This window comes from Cyprinus carpio, chromosome A3 (genome assembly GCF_018340385.1).
Source record: "Cyprinus carpio isolate SPL01 chromosome A3, ASM1834038v1, whole genome shotgun sequence".
Taxonomy (NCBI): domain Eukaryota; kingdom Metazoa; phylum Chordata; class Actinopteri; order Cypriniformes; family Cyprinidae; genus Cyprinus; species Cyprinus carpio.
The window spans coordinates 11,588,748-11,605,625 of record NC_056574.1 but is presented as its reverse complement, the minus strand read 5'-3'; the positions used below and the strand labels follow the sequence as shown (position 1 = coordinate 11,605,625).

Below are 16,878 nucleotides of genomic sequence, written 5' to 3'. Positions count from 1 at the left end.
GGCATGTACTCCGGTTGTATTGTAAACGTCCAAACATAAAAACTTATCGGCTAATGCCGATATTTGAAAAATGCCAAATATTGGCTGATATATCGGCATTGGCGATATAGCGGCCGAACACTATCCTCTTGGACCACTGTTTGAAGAATTTATCTTCAAGAATCTTGCAGTAAGTTTTGGGAGCTAATTTTTAGTCCATCTTCAACCCTGAAAGGTCTATCTTACTCATTGTTGTAGCAGCTCACACCATGACCCCCTCACCACCGCCACTCTTGTCCAACTTAAACTGGTGCTGATAAGTCAAGAATCACTCTCAAACTATGTTTATAAAACATTTTCAAACAATCAGTCTTCATACATTTCATAATCACAATCATATGGCATGTTATTCTTATTAAGTGGGGGTCATGTTTCAGAATTCTTTATCTTAGCAAAGTCTCTGAGAACCTGACACCGTCTTCTGGAGACTCCATGTAGGTTGCAGATCTGGAATATGGTAGCAATGGAGACTAAATGGTTCCTGGTGGTTTCACACCTAATTCTTCACCTTAATTATTTTGCAGTTATTATGTGTCTTTTCTTCTTCACCTGTTTTTTTCTCTGACCCTACTGACCCAATGAGCATTTCACTGTCCACTGGTCATGATTTAATTCAGCAATTTCTGTATTGCATTATTTTTAAATATTTATCATGGGCATTTTAATAATTTTTGACATTTCGGTACGGAGTTAAATCTCTTTGACGCATTTTACCAGTAAAGAAAACCTGCTTAATAATTATGCACACCTGAGTATAAGGCATTTTTCACATCCAGCCCTTGTTGACAATTATATATCACTTATATATGATTGAATACTAAATTAATAGTAGTTATTAACTAAGATTGATGTGGTTTGGAATTGGTCAAATGTGCTTGAAAAAAAAAAACATGACCAGAATATCAACTTGCATAATAATTATGCACACACTGTATAAAGGAAGTCCTGCAGCATATTTTACACCAGAAATGGAGTCAATATTTTTCCAAAATCTCATAGGTTTATTTAGATTACGAGTTGTTTCATTTAAAGGGGTCATGTCCTTACTGACGCGGTCTGGAACTTCATTAAAAATAAAGTTTATCCATTTTTTCCTAACACTGGGATTAGAAGGATGGCAATGCAAAGAATGTTTTTCCACAACTTGTCACTGCACAGCATCTTGTTGTCTTAGGCAACCATTTTTATTATTTGGTTTCTGCATAGAGCTGTGTTTGCCTCTCTCATTATTTACACTATGAATTGGTGGCCAGAGCTAAACAGACAGAGATGTAAGTGCAGGCATTGATCATCTTCTGTGGAGATGGTGTTTAGCCACACTATAACACCATATATTGGCAAATTCCACAACCTGTCATTTTGGTATATTGGCTTCAATATGAGCCAATATTTTGGTTTCTCAGTTCATTACCCCTTTAAAGGAACACTCCACTATTTTTGAAAATAGGCTCATTTTCCAACTCCCTTAGAGTTAAACAGTTGAGTTTCGCCGTTTTCGAATCCATTCAGCCGATCTCCGGGTCTGGCGGTAGCACTTTTAGCTGCAGCTTAGCATAGATCATTGAATCTGATTAGACCGTTAGCATCTCGCTCAAAACTGACTGAAGAGTTTCAATATTTTTCCTATTTAAAACTTGACCCTTCTGTAGTTACATCGTGTACTAAGACCAACGGAAAATGAAAAGCTGCAATTTTCTAGGAGCAGGAGGAGCCAGGCGGGACCCAGACCGCAGCCAGGAATGCGGCCCATGGTGGAGCCATGGTAGAGGAAGTGCTGATGACTTCATGGGGCTGTCAGATAACAGCGGAGACCAAGGCGGAGCCGGAGAGATGAGGGAGCCCAGCAGAGCTGGTGGACTGACAGGTATTGGTGGAGATAAGGGAGCTAGGAGCCACTGGGTTGCTTGGTCGACGGGCAAAGGCGAAGTTCGGGACACAGAGGCTGGAGGTGGAAATAAGTGATCCTTCAGCCATGTCACTGATGGGGACTGGCAGACCCACGGCGAACCCACATCACCGATGGTGGGCTGAGGGTGAGCTGAAGAACTGGCAGGATGCAGCAGCAAAGGGGCAGAAGATGGCAGACTCATGAAAGGGAGGCTGGCTGGTAATTTGTGACGGACAGGGCTTTTTTGGAAGGTGTATGCCGCCCACACACACCAGAGTGCAACTTCCGGTACAGGGAGCCCTAGGGACAAGTGAATGACCTCCATGGTCATAATAGAGTAGACTGATTCTACTCAGAGCAGACAAACAGTTCATTACAGACGTCCATGGTAATGACGGGACAGAAAGACGGTTCATAAACAGCCTCATTGGCCATAACTGGACAGGCAGAGAATTTAGAAGAAGACAGGAGGAGGAGAGGCATGTCTGCATACAAATAGTTTCTCTCTGATTCCAGCAGTAGCTCACCCCCAGCGGTGGTGCAGTGGGTGGGGCTTTCCTACACGCCCTCACGCTCAACTGTGACTTCCTCCGTGCCTTTCAAAACTTACAAAAATGGGAAAACAAATTGCGGAGACACACGCTGCTAAACTTTTAGATGGTCAGGTCTTCTGTCATGGTACTGTGTTGGAAAGAACAGGCACGAAACAGTCCACATATAAGTAAATACACATACAGGAAGGCTGGTAACTTTAGCAGATAAAGGCTGTAGCAAGTTCCAATTAAAATTTCCAGTTAGTACTATTTCCTTAAAATTCAACTTGGAAAAAGATCAAAATAATTTTTTTTGTAGCTGACGAAGGTCTATAGCAATCCACTACAGTAAGAGCTAAGGTCATTGAAAAAACTACATTGACAATCAGAAATTCAAATTTTTTTAGATGTTGATTTAGGCCTAGATAGCAAAAAAGTTGCTGCATACTTATTTTTTATATAAATCACTAACCCCGTACCCTCTTTTTGGCCAATCGATTTTAAAAACAATATACCCTTCAATATTAATGGCATTATTTGAAACTGAATCTATCACTGAGCTGATTCAGCTATTGGATGGCTTTGCAAGCAATTGTCCACATAGAAACCTTTATTCACTGAATGAGGTATGTCCACTCCAATTTGTTCATCCTTGACCAGTCTTTGCAGAGCATAGATGGCAACAGGGGCTGCAAGTTGTACCAAAATGTAAAACTTGTCATTCGTACATGGTTTCCCGATTCAAGTCATGCCACGGGAAGCGAAGGAGAGGCTTATCATCTGATGGAACATACGACGAATGTCCCCACTGATGACAATTTTATGCTCCCTGAAGTGAAGGCCCCAGGAGAGCCAGACTTTACAGATTGTATGGGGGTTACCAGACAAGTGCAATCTGCATCAGCTAGAACCAAAAGCTGAATAAATGTCACTGGATGAGAACAGACAAAGCAAGATGTTCAGCAATGAAAGCATGATGTATGAGGAAGGATTTCTCTGGATTGCATATAGGAGTTATGGTGAAAATTACTGCTGCACCCTCAAGAGTTTTAACATCTTGGCATACAATTCTCAATGTTAAAAACTCTGGTTTATCCTCCAAGCACAACTGTTGAACTGCTGGTTGTTAGATGATTGTCTATTCAGATCCATCATCTAATATGGCATACGGTAGGTGTCTAAAGTTCTGTCCCCATTTGTCAGTGTCACTGCTACTACATTTAACAGCACTCTGATGCATTCACTGGAGTGATCAAGATACAAATTTTGAGTGTACAGTTGATTAACATGGCAAAGAATCTGTAAGTGTTTCCCACTGCAGAGACTGCAAGGGTTTCTCAGGTTGCAATCTGCTGCCAAATGATTATGGGCACACCACCAACATCGCTTTCTCTGCTGAATCCAATTGATCTGTTGATCTTTAGTGAGCTTTTGAAAGTCATCACATTAACTGATATGATGCACAGTGGTACTGCAGTAAGCGCAAACAGGAGGGCATTCTAAATTTAACTGAGGGGCCATTATACTACCTGTAGAAGACTCGACTCCAGCTTTAAGAAGGTCTCCTTTGTGAGAATTTTTAACACCATGAACAACTGTTGTAGCTTTAACTGAATGAGATACCTGCTTTTATTGATCAGCTGGAGGCAGATTGTAAGAGAATGGTCCTTAATTGGCTCTTTTCATGAACCTATTAAATTCACAGAACTGCACACTGGGTAGTTTTTCTAAAAGTCTCTTTACACAAGAGCCACAGGTGAGCTCAGAAAGACCATCATGGCCCATGGAAGTAGTCCTTCAAGTCCTACAAGTGCTTGGACATGCAGGGGAAACCGATCCAATGCTTGACCCTCTCCAGGACAAAGAACTGGCATATCAAGAATAGCATGAAGCTCTTTCAGTGCAAGCTGTCTTGGCTGTTCATAATGTTCATCGAGAGCTCTGATTGCTTGAGTGTGAAGTTGTGGGGTGTGGAGATAAGCCAACACAAGTCTCTTAGCTAGATCCACTTTCAAATGGTCCAGCAAAACACGATACTTATATTGTTCAGTCTCATGTGGATCCAGCAGACTAGACAAGGCCATTATCAGCATCATATACCAGGTTTTATCCTCTCTTATAAGGTAAGAAAAAGATCTACCTTCGATGAATCTCTCATGATGTCTGTAAAATGAAGTGGTGAACAGAGGGGCTGCAGCAGAAAACACTTGATTTTGATGAAACTGAGAAGCAGATGCATAAGAGATCTGAGAGGGCACTGTTAAAGGTTGCAGGCTTGGATATTGAGGAATATTTGATGCAGGTGCATGGGTGAGCTGTGGGGGTATTGTCACAGTATCAGCTTGAATACTGCTGCGCAAATATTCTGACGAAGCAGGCTGTTAAGGGACTGCAACTGATAAACTCAAAGGTTGAGGCAAAATTGACTAAAGCACAGGAGCTGACAATGCAGGAAAATGAGAGGCTTGAATTGGGCTTGTGGAAAATTAAGAGCAGGAGATTAATTTGAAGGTAGGATCTGACAAGAGAAGTGATGATGTAAGGAGGTGATGACTTAAGCCCAAAAGAAGCTAGAACCTGATGTGAACGTTCAGCAACACCACTAGGGGGTGGATTAAAAGCAGGCTGTGAAGGTCTAGGAGTTGAATGTTCATAGGGGGAAGACCTTGAAACATGTAGAGGGTCACCAGCCTTCAAACACTGTTGGATAAATGTACCTTGCATCTTGACTTTTGTGATCAATTGCTGAAGGACAGTCAGGTTCTGTGACTGTTGGAGGGGATACAGAAGAAGGATGAGTAATTTCTTTAAGAAATGGATCCTCATTCTTGTATTCTTCTTTCTGTGGATGGTACTGTGCACCACAATCCTCAGGAAAAAACTCTCCACCAGTCAAAGGTGAATGTGATAAGGCAGGAAGATGCATCACAAAGTCATCACAATGAGCAGGAAGTTAAATCTGGCAACGTGATCAGACAACATGAGAAAGAGATGGCAAAGACTGACTGGAAATACATGTATCCTGCTGATAATAAAAAAAAGCTCTGGCTCGAAAGGACCATGTAAAGGAGGTTAGGGTTCAGGAAATGTCTGGCTTGAGTCCAGCAGGGGTGTCTATAAGAACACAGAGTCCCATAATACGAGTGTGTACACTAGATTCCATATTATCACTTTATTCATCCATTGAAGCAGGTAGAGCAAAGATGACCAGGGTGAACAACATGTGAATATGGGGGTGTGTGGTTTCTAAACAAGAAAAGAAATACAAACAACTGACTCAAAATAAACCATACTAAGATTACATAGTCAAAGATACACTATATAAACTAAGAAACCAAAGAAAACAAACTTACATTGCTCATGAATACGCACAAACCTTACAAACACCCTGCAGCTCCAAAGTCTCCTTGTCTATTGCGCATCAATGCAGGCATTTATAAATCAGGACTCATTAGTCTGTGGCTGCAGAGATTAGCTAAATAACAGAGGGCATATACATTTCAATGAGCAGCTAATTGGGGAAAAAACAGAACTAAGTAAGTGAAGTTGTGGTGTATAAGGAAAGTAAACAAAAAGAATTATAAATAAAGACAAAATAAATTTCAATACAACAACAAAAATGAATCTTTATTAAAAAAATGTGTTCTGTTGAAAATTCACATAACCTTTTTTTTCTCATGTTTTATTGGTGAGCTGTCAAGTTTAGGCATGGGCCGGTATGATATTTTCACGGTATGATAACCTTAAGCAAAAATATTATGGTTTCACATTATCACTGTATTGTTTTTACAGCTCTAAAATGTGTTATTTTTAAATATTTTTTTCTAAATGACTGGGTAAAAAAAAAAAAAACTTTTTTCCCACTGAACACAATACATTTTGTTTTTGAGCAACATACAGAATAATTGGAACAGTAGTATTTGTTTATTTTTTTCTTTAATTTGTTTCCGAAATGTTTGCTGAATTGTTAGCTGTCCTGCCCCTGATAGCACACGTACATCTCAGAGACGTCTACTTGACGTCTGCAAGACGTATTTTTTAGACGCATTTTCATCTGAAATACGTCTATAGGACATTTCCTTTTAGATGTCAAATAGACGTCTGTTAGGTTCCTCAAATCTTGCCCTGGAGGGCCAATGCACTGCAGAGTTTAGCTCCAACCCTGATCAAACTCACCTACCTGTGATTTTCTAATGATCCCGAAGACGCTGATTAGCATGGTCAGGTGTGTTTGATTAGGGTTAGAGCTAAACAGAGCAGGAAAGTGGATCTCGTGGGCCAGATTTGAGGATCCCTGATTTAGAATGTATGTAAAACTGACATCTGAAAGATGTCTGTCAGACGTTTGTAGACAACAGATGTTTTCCAGATCAAGATATCTTTAACAGACATCTTGCAGACGTGTTGATTTGCTACTAGAGTTACTGCTGCCCTAAAAAGAAGACAAATAAAGACTGACATCTTTATTTAACCTAAATCTGCAATTACAGTTATTTAATTTTAGTTATATAATTCATATACATATAATTTTACATAATTTCATATCATTTAGTTATAGAATTTCATATACAGAATTTGATTTAATAATAACCCAATTTGAAGAAAAAACTGAATGTTCTAACTAGCTTCGAAGTGGCGTGACATACATACAGGCAAGTATGGTAATCCATACTCAGAATTCGTGCTCTGCATTTAACCCATCCAAAGTGGACACACACACAGCAGTGAACATACACACACACACACCGTAAACAAACCTGGAGCAGTGGGCAGCCATTTATGCTGCGGCACCCGGGGAGCAGTTGGGGGTTCGGTGTCTTGCTCAAGGGCACCTCAGTCGTGGTATTGCTGGCCCGAGACTCGAACCCACAACCTTAGGATTAGGAGTCAAACTCTCTAACCATTAGGCCAAGACTTCCTTTGTGAAATTATACTATATGCCTGAACAAATCAAACAGCAGAAGCTCTCAATGAGATGTCAGATTCACTCTCTGACAGCAGAATGGGCTTCTGGAACAGCATATACAGCATTTCCTTGTTTACCGCTGTAAACAAAGCAGTGCTGCACTGAAACACTGCTTTAATGTGAATTATACAGAGACGAGATGAAAAGAAAATATAATTTAAACTTTTCTGAAGACAGTCAGTTCCCCTGAGAAACACATTCATATAAACCCCTAAATTAATATTGAGGATTTTCTTCCAATAGTTTGTGCATCAAGAATAGTGAGTGATCTGCCTGCTACTGTGTTTTTCTACTATATTATTCCTTCATCATCTCCTCACTACTCTAACAACTGTTTACAAAATACATACATACACACAAATAAAATACATTTTGGAAAATGATTGCATTGCAACGTCCAGAACAGAGATTGGCTGCAATAAAACAATAACCGGCTGTTTGCCGATGATCGCGTAAGTTCCAGGGGAAGCTCCTTCAGCCGTCATACACACGTGACTGACTGCTGCACCAACAGGAGGAGTTACTCTCTACACTGCACTCAACCTGAGGGATGCCTACATTTTCATTCTTTGAGGCGACATGAACAACAGTGCAAACCACAGAAACGGTATAATAAAAAAATGTTAGTGGTTTTGAAAATATGAAATTTTCAAATTGTGGTATACCTTGATACCAGTAATCGGCCCATGCCTAATTAAGTTCTCATGTGTTGAAATAATCAGTTCATGTTTTATTCTTTTTGGTCCTTCAAATCATGTTCCCACACTGAAGGCAACCCCTCAGTGTATGGTCAGAATGCATCACCCTATAACACTGATACAAAATAAACCCACTAATCTAAATACACTCATTGAGACCTAAAACATGCTACAACTTACACAGAAATCATATTTCACAATAACTAAGTTTCCAGAGATTCTCTTACCTCAGCTGTGAGATGTAGGGCAGACACTGAAGGAAACTTATCACTTCTCTTTCTTCCTCTGAACATCCTCTCAGCTCTACTGGTTTCTTCTCTGTTTGGAGTTTCAGTACTTCCAGGAGGACGGAGCTCTTTCTCTGTGAGAGATCTATGATCCAGACATCAGGTGTTGACTGGAAAACTGACTGTAATGCTGGAAGGAGACTCCTGCCTGTTTGAGTCTCATAGTTCTTCACATGTGAGTAAAGATCCAGCAGGAAATCACTAATTCTTTCACAATTAAAAAATCTGTAGCTGCAGAGTGATGTTAACGGTTTCAGTATCTGCTCTTCTGTCTGTTTCTCAATTTCTGCTGCTTTAATGAATAGTTTCAGAAGAAATCCGGTTTCAACACTTTCATTCAGATTAGAGATTCTGTAACAAAATGGAAATGTGAATAAATAGACATGTAACAACTTATTACAGCTATAATAACTAAATGCAAATATTCATAATAAACCGTTTTCAACTCACATTGTTGTAGACACTTGAGACATAGCACCAAATTAGTCATGAATCAATAATGAATTTGCTAACTGTACAGACATTTAATACTGGAATCAGATTAGATTAACATTGAAACACAATAAGTAGCTGAGATCATTTTCTTAAAGGGATAGTTCAACCAAAAATGAAAATTCAGTCATGAATTACTCACCCTCATGTTGTTCCAAACTGGTAAGACCTTTTTTCATCTTTGGAACACAAATTAAGATATTTTTGATGAAATCTGAGCGCTTTCTGACTCTGCATAGACAGCAACGGAACTACCATGTTCAAGGCCCAGAAAAGTAGTAAGGACATCGTTAAAATAGTCCATGTGACATCAGTGGATCAACCTTAATTTTATAAAGCCATGAGAATACTTCTTGTGTGCAAAAAAACAAAACAAAAAATATCTTTAATCAACAATTTCTTCTCTTCCGTGTCAGCGTCCGCCACCATTCATGAGACTACCACGGCACATGCGTGGAGCCGTGTTCTGATGTAGAACATCCATCTCTCTTAGTTCATCATCTATATATTCTGGTTTGAATAAGTAAGACTAGGAAAAACATTGCAAGCCATCCTTTATGTCAAAATTTCCAGACATGTACAGCGTGCATCTTCCTCTGCTTGAAAACAAGGCGCAGCGCATTCAGGTTCTATGTCAGAATGCCCGTTACTGTCTGTGCAGGGTCAGAAAGCTCCAGGATTTCATAAAAAATATCTTAATTTGTCTTTCAAAGATGAATGAAGGTCTTACGGGTTTGGAATGACATGAGGATAAGTAATTAATGACCCTTTAAGTTTTGCAAATATACACTGTGCGATATCTAGTTATAATGGTAATTAAGCAATGTTTACACATGAATAAAAGCATACATTAAAATCTGTCATATAAATTGGTCTCTTCATTAGAAATTAGCCTACTGATTGCCACCATTGATAGACAAATTTTTTGAATAACATTAAAAATAGCTGTATGACAGTATATTCTACAGTCTTTTCTGCTGTACTAAATATCTATTCCTTTTAAAGTATCATATCGAAGTTAGAAATTCAAGTACTGTGACAAAATTAATTTTGTCAATGCAGAGTATTTAAACCATTTGAATGAGTGTTCATGCTGTTTACTTTCGCGATCACACGGACTCTGTGTAAAGGGAGCGCATCTTAATATTTAAGATATTTGTCAATGAGCTCTGAGTCTGTTGAGTAGTAAATCTTCCACTGTGGTCTTGTAAGTCATCCCTCCTCTCGACCCATGATCAAATTTGACTCCTGCAAGCACTTAATTGTTCCCTTTTTACTCATACTGCACATCATGTGATTCAATGGCGTTGAATGTTACAGGTTACAGGAGCAGATTAATGCAAATAAAGATCCCACATGTGTTCTGCTTTATATATATATGTGTGTGTGTGTGTGTGTGTGTGTGTGTGTGTATAGATAGATAGATAGATAGATAGATAGATAGACTGATTGATAGATAGATAGATAAGTAAATGGATTTTTTATTTTTGCTACTGTTTGCATATGGTGGTGTGTTCTAAATGACAGTTTTCCTTAAATTATATCATATTCTCCTATTCCTAAAATAAGAAATATCCCAATATATAATTTTGCTTACAGTATCACAATATATCGCAACATATCATATCGCAACCCCTGTATCGTGATGATCACTCATCAGCTCAAGTTTTCCACTCCATAGTTTTTGTCACGTCTTGCTTATGGATTTTAATAAAATGACTATTATTCCAAATTTTTGTACTTTTCCTTGTACTAAAGTATGAATTAAAAAATTAGTCCTCTTCCATTTGGCAAATGGAAGATGACTCGAGGAGATGTAATTGTCTTAAGGGTTCTTAGTTTATTTGTGTTGTGCAATTTTGTGATGAAACTGATTGTATTGCTGGCCAGGACACTCCTTTGAAAGAGATTTTTAATCTCAGAGTATTTTCTGGTTGAATAAAGGTTAAATTATTATTTTTTTTATAATTATTAATGGTCAAATAATTAAATAATAATGCATTAAGTATTTAATCTTTAACTGTAGAAGCTGCTTAATATATTCAGCCACCACAGACTTGTCGCTGCTGTAGGTTTGTTACTCTAATTTACTCTGCATCACTTAATGCACAGCTCTATTTTGACATCGGGTTGTCAGATAGTTCATTCCGTCCATTGCTACAATATATTTATCACTGTCAATCACAGCAATGACTCACGGAACAATTTAGCTGATTCACTCACATATTTTTTTACATTCACGTTTGTCATTCCTGAAACAGTCTGAACTTTTCATCAAGTTTTAAATGAATTATGTGAGAAACCTTGTTTTCTTGTTAAAATGGGAAGATCCACAAGCATGTAGAACTCCGTAAACTTGTGAAAACAATTAGTTCAGAGAAACACCTTTTGATCTGATTCTGATTTGTGCATGACACATCGCTGTGGAAATAATAAGATGATACGTATAGATTATTTAATTATTTAATATCACGTTTTTGTATATTACCATTGTCCACTGACACTATAAAAAAAAAAAAAAAAATCGAGCTGTCATTTCTTGTACTCTTGGGGGCCCCCTGGTGGCCACGGGGCCCTAAGTAGCCGGTTGGTTCGCTTATGCCTTGTGCCGGCTCTGGTAGTAAGGCTGTGTATACTTGTCCTTACAAGCACAATTTTAGCTGTCTTATTTGTGTCCCCTTCAAAAATTCCTTGAGAAATTTTATATTTAAAATATATAACTGTTAGAGGAAATTTACACCCCTGCCCCATGTGTATTTAAACCCCTGTGTTCTTGGTCAGGTCTTGTCCATTGTTTGATGTTGTATTAGGCTATGTTTACACTGCGAGCCTTAGTGGTTAATTGCGTGTTGTTCACATTTTTGTTTTAAATGTAGGCAATATCAGATTTCTATTGTGAACAGATCATGATTCTGAACTGATCCGCATGCGCAAAAGAACAATACGAACAGGGTTGCCAGGTTTTCACAAAAAAATCTGCCCAATTGCTTCTTAAAACTAGTCTAAAACTATCCCAATCGTGTTCTGGGGGTTATATTTCGCGTTATTGGGGTCGCTTTAACTCATGGAGTTAAAAAACAACCCGCAACAACGATGAAAAAGTTCCCAATTTTGTGGGAAAATTGTGGACTTGACAACACATGCGCAGCGCATTGTCATGCAGAAGTAAACACGGAGGACATAAAGTAAGCGATTATGCATATAACTGTCAAAGACATTTTTAGATGTGCATATTTATGTTTCTGTTCAAAATCGTGTATCAATTTTAGTTAATTTATTGTTGAAAAATATTTGACTAAAATGTATAAATGTGATATTCAAAGTAAAAAGTAGAGAATGTGCTCCCTTAAAATGTTAAAGTTAGGGATTTTTTAAGAAAGAGTTACTAATGAAGCATAACTGGTCATATGACCAGGTTGAGTTGAACGTGGGCCCATTGCATTACGGGTTGAAGTAACATGGATGGTAACATGGAACGCTAATGGTATGCAGAGCATGAAAAAGAATACCTTTATCTGCAGTCTAAGACGGTGCACATGGTAATACATCTTTAAATCTGTTGCATTTTGTGTATAATGTTGTTTTATATCAGTTTATGTGAACGATGATATGTGTAAATAGTGACGTCATTGGATTCAGATTTGTCACATGTATTCACTTGCGCATCACTGGACATTAACATGAGACACCTGAAAAGGACTCGGCTAAATGCATATTTTGAACATTATATGCTTTATTTCTTGTAGTTTTCACGGTGTCTGCCGAAGAGAGACAGAGACAGAGAGACAAATAAACAGCAAAAAGACATCTGTATGAAGCGTGGCTATAATTTCATTAGACCAGTGCAGCTACAATGCGTTTATTTATAGTATGATCTGCCGCAGAAGCAAGCGCAATTATGTGCAGGTAATGTGAAAAATAAAGATGAGGATGTGACAGTTTTGCAACCTAACTACCCAGCGTTCAACAACCCAGCACCATAAAATCAGAGGCTCTTGTCAATGTGGTTCCAGCAACTCCTAACTAACTCCTTCACCACTTTAAAAAAAAAGCACGCCTGTAAGAAATAGCCCCAACTAGAGAAAGATCTCCATCAATAGGGATATCCCAAGCCGATTTAAAAGATTGGGGCGATTAAGCATTTTTTAACTGATCAGTATCAGCTCTCCTAACCACGACTCTTATTTTACATCAGCTGTCATGCTGCTGTCATGCAGTAGGTGGCGGTATGCACTCTTAGGCGGGTTTGCCAACTGCCATTAAAGGGAAAAGAAGATGCTGAAATGTGCGTGTGTGATGCATGAGAACCAGTGAAGTCCATTCCAGTGCGTCACATGCATTTGAGGTTCCTGGTTTTCAACTTTAGGCAGATAATCCAAGGCAAATGGGTCCAAAGATGGTACATCCCAACGCTCACAAGTAGAATCATTGGTTAAGACAAAGGGGGGTGATTCCCCTAACCACTCTCTGAATGGCACAGAGACTGCGTTTACATGGGCGACGCTAGGCCATTTTTAGGGGGGCTAAATTTCTACTCAGCCCCCCTAAAAATTTTGCCATTAGCTCAATAAACTTTACACGGGTTTGTGATCACTTCAGTCCCCTTTAAATTTCATATGAAAATGGCAGCAGACTTCAGCTTATCCCTGTCTTTCAGCGTGTTCTTCAATCCACAGACCGTGGTGGCACAGAGCTAGAAACAGAGGACAAGGTGTGTGTTTATCGATAGATTGTTATAATATCTGCATCTGTGCGGTTCTTTGTCATAAATACAGTTTACAAAATGTCATGGGGGAACAATCAGTTTCCCATCTACTGTAAAGTTTTCGCTTCGCTCACCACTCATCACACAACAGCTGTTTCCTCCATATAAATATAAATATAGCCCTTAATGAACGGATACTTTATAAATGATCATGTTGCTATTTTCATTTGATTTTTTTAAATATAACTTTCAATATAAAACATACCCTATTACAGTGCATGTGGCATTAACTACCATACAGTCATGCACAGATATGATTAAAGACAGTGACAGGCAGTCCTTGAGCTAAAGAAAGAGGTTTGTATTAAAAATGCAAACAGTAAAAAATTGTATTTCTACAGTAAACAGGTGTGTGTGTGTGTGTGTGTGTGTGTGTGTGTGTGTGTGTGTGTGTGTGTGTGTGTGTGTGAGTGTGTATGTATGTGTGTGTGAGAGAGAGAGAGAGAGAAGAGAGAGAGAGAGAGAGAGAGAGAGAGAGAGAGACGAGAAGAGAGAGGAGAGAGAGAGGAGTATCGATGGAGAGAGAGAGAGGAAGAGCGGATTGAGAGGAGAGAGAGAGAGAGAGAGAGAGAGAGAGAGAGAGAGAGAGAGAGAGAGAGAGAGAGAGAGAGAGAGGAAGGATTGTATTTGGCTTATTACTCAAATGTTATACCCATCTATGCAATACAGTGGAATCCTGCAATAAGTTTAGTTAATCACCCTACCCTATTAGTCAAACATTTTTTTTGGTTTGTTTTGTTTATTGTTATACCCTCATTGGGGGGTGAGCCCCCCAAAATGAAAATCCTAGAATTGCCCCGTGCGTTTACATATCAAAACTCATCAGTTTATCCCAAAATGATGCAAAGAAGGGCTTATAACCAAATATCATTCCATTGCATAATTCTACAGTTTATGTCGTATCTGTAACCTACATGTTTAACTATTATGCTTTAATTAAAGGATTAGTAGACTTCTGAAATAAAATTTCCTCATAATTTTCTCACCCCCATGTCATCAAAGATGTTTATGTCTTTCTTCCTTCAGCCGGAAATAAATTACGTTTTTTGAGGAAAACATTCCAGTGTTTTTCTCTATGTAGTAGACTTCAGTGGGTTTCACTGGGTGGAAGGTCCAAATCGCAGCCTCAGTGCAGCTTCAAAGCGTTCTACACAATCCCAGATTAGAAATAAGGGTCTTATCTAGCGAAACGACTGGTCATTCTCTAAAAAAATTACAATTTATATACTTTTTAACCTCAAACACTCAACTTGTCTAGCTCTGCTTGAACTCTGTGCATTCCGGTTCATGACAGTTAGGGTATATCGAAAAACTCCCATCTCATTTTCTCCTCCAACTTCAAAGTCTTTCTAAATCATTCTACATCAGTTTTACTGTTTTTTAAATTTTTTTGTAAAGGGTGTTTGACCCTCTTTGCATGTTCACTTTGTAAACACTTGGTCGGAACTTGTGCAGCGATGTAGGACGATTTTGAAGTTGGAGGAGAAAATGAGATGGAAGTTTTCCTACACAAGATGAGCTTTTGAGGTTAAAGAATATATAATTTTTATTCTTTTTTAGAAAATGACCAGTCGTTTCACTAGATAAGACCCTTATTCCTCATCTAGGATCGTGTAGAATGCTTTGAAGCTGCACTGACCGCTGCCCACATGTGGAACTTCCACCCAGTGAACCCCACTGAAGTTCTACTTATATAGAGGAAAAACACTGGACCGTTTTCTCCACCTGTATTTTAACATTCTTTTCGACTGTCACAGAAAGGAAAGACTATTATGACATTCTTGGATGACATGTGGGTGTGAGTAAATCCGACTCTGAGGAAATTTTGTGGCCTTTAATTAAAGATGATTAATTAATAATGTGATGTTTGGCCTCATGTGAACGTTCTGCGCACCTGTGAGTGACATGGTAATCATTTACCAAAGTCTGATTATATCGGCGGTAACGATACGCGTAGTCGTACCGGAACGGTTACCGGGCAAATTCGCAAATGGTACGTGATCATACCCATGGCCCCCTTGGACGTGGGGAACTTTGGAGTGGAGAAGGGCACCGTGCATGCACACGTATGTAAGTCATTTGGAATGAACTTGGACAAAAGGAGCGATGCATTTCCGTCATTATCTCGTAAGCTGTGGATTGCTTCACTGTAGACAATCTGGCCAGCGGTGTGGCGTCAAGCAGATGACCGCGGTTTTAATGTCAACATTTAAAGACTTTTTATTGTGTTAGCATACACTGTTGCAAATAAACATATTTTTTTTATTTTAAAAAAGTTTTCAAATATGCTATAAATATACAAAAAAATATATATATCATATATAATATATATTATATAGCTATATAATTATATATTATATATATATAATATTTTTTTTTTTTTTTTTATGCTGGTGTTCCATCAGCAAATCTGCTGGACGCACACCGTGCTGCGTTGTCACCAAGGAACACACACAGCTGGAAGATAAGAGGAAATGACATCGCTCCTTTTTGCCAAGTGCATCCCAAACGACTACATAGTGGCATGCACGTGCCATAGCTCACTCCAAAGTCCCACCCAAGGGGCCAGGGAACCATTGCTCACTTCAATTTGGAATTTGCCCGGGAACCGTTCGGTACACGGTACGCGTATCGTTACACCCTTAGTTGATATCAATCAATTCTTGGTAAAAACTTATCTTATCACACGAACAGTGTGTACAGACCACACGCAAACCGTAAAATTACTAAAACTGTAAAACATTATAACAATAACAGTACCTTCGACAGAATCAGAATGCCCAAAACAAAATATACTTTGGGCTTAAAAAAAACTGCACTTAAATCAGATCAGGTGTAGTAAACGGTCAGAATGCATCATTCAAAATAGAACTCCTAATCTAACAACACTCATTAACACCTGAAAAAATGTTCCAACTTACACAGAAATCATATTACACAATAGCTGTAAGTTTCCAGAGATTCTCTTACCTCAGCTGTGAGATGTAGGGCAGACACTGAAGTAAACTTATCATTTACCATCTCTTCCTATTAAAACATCGATTCAGCTCTACTGTTTTCTCTCTCTGTTTGGAGTTTCAGTACTTTCCAGGAGGACGGAAGCTCTTTACTCTGTGAGAGACTATGATCCAGACATCAGGTAAATGGAAAAACTGACTGTAATCCTGGGGAACGGAGGACTCCTGCCTGTTTGAGTCTCATAGTTCTTCA

The 16,878-nt window shown here is 38.7% G+C and overlaps 1 protein-coding gene across 1 annotated transcript in view; it reads right to left on the bottom strand.

Moving 5' to 3' along the window:
* LOC109048198 overlaps positions 1 to 16,678 on the bottom strand; it is a 66,319-nt gene extending 49,641 nt beyond the window's left edge. Inside the window, exons 1-2 of the mRNA XM_042732549.1 lie at positions 16,639 to 16,678; positions 8,352 to 8,762 (exon numbers count right to left, since the gene is read on the bottom strand). The gene's annotated coding sequence lies outside the window, so the exon portion shown is untranslated. The remainder of the gene's footprint in view (positions 1 to 8,351; positions 8,763 to 16,638) is intronic.
* Between the last annotated feature and the right edge of the window lie 200 nt (positions 16,679 to 16,878).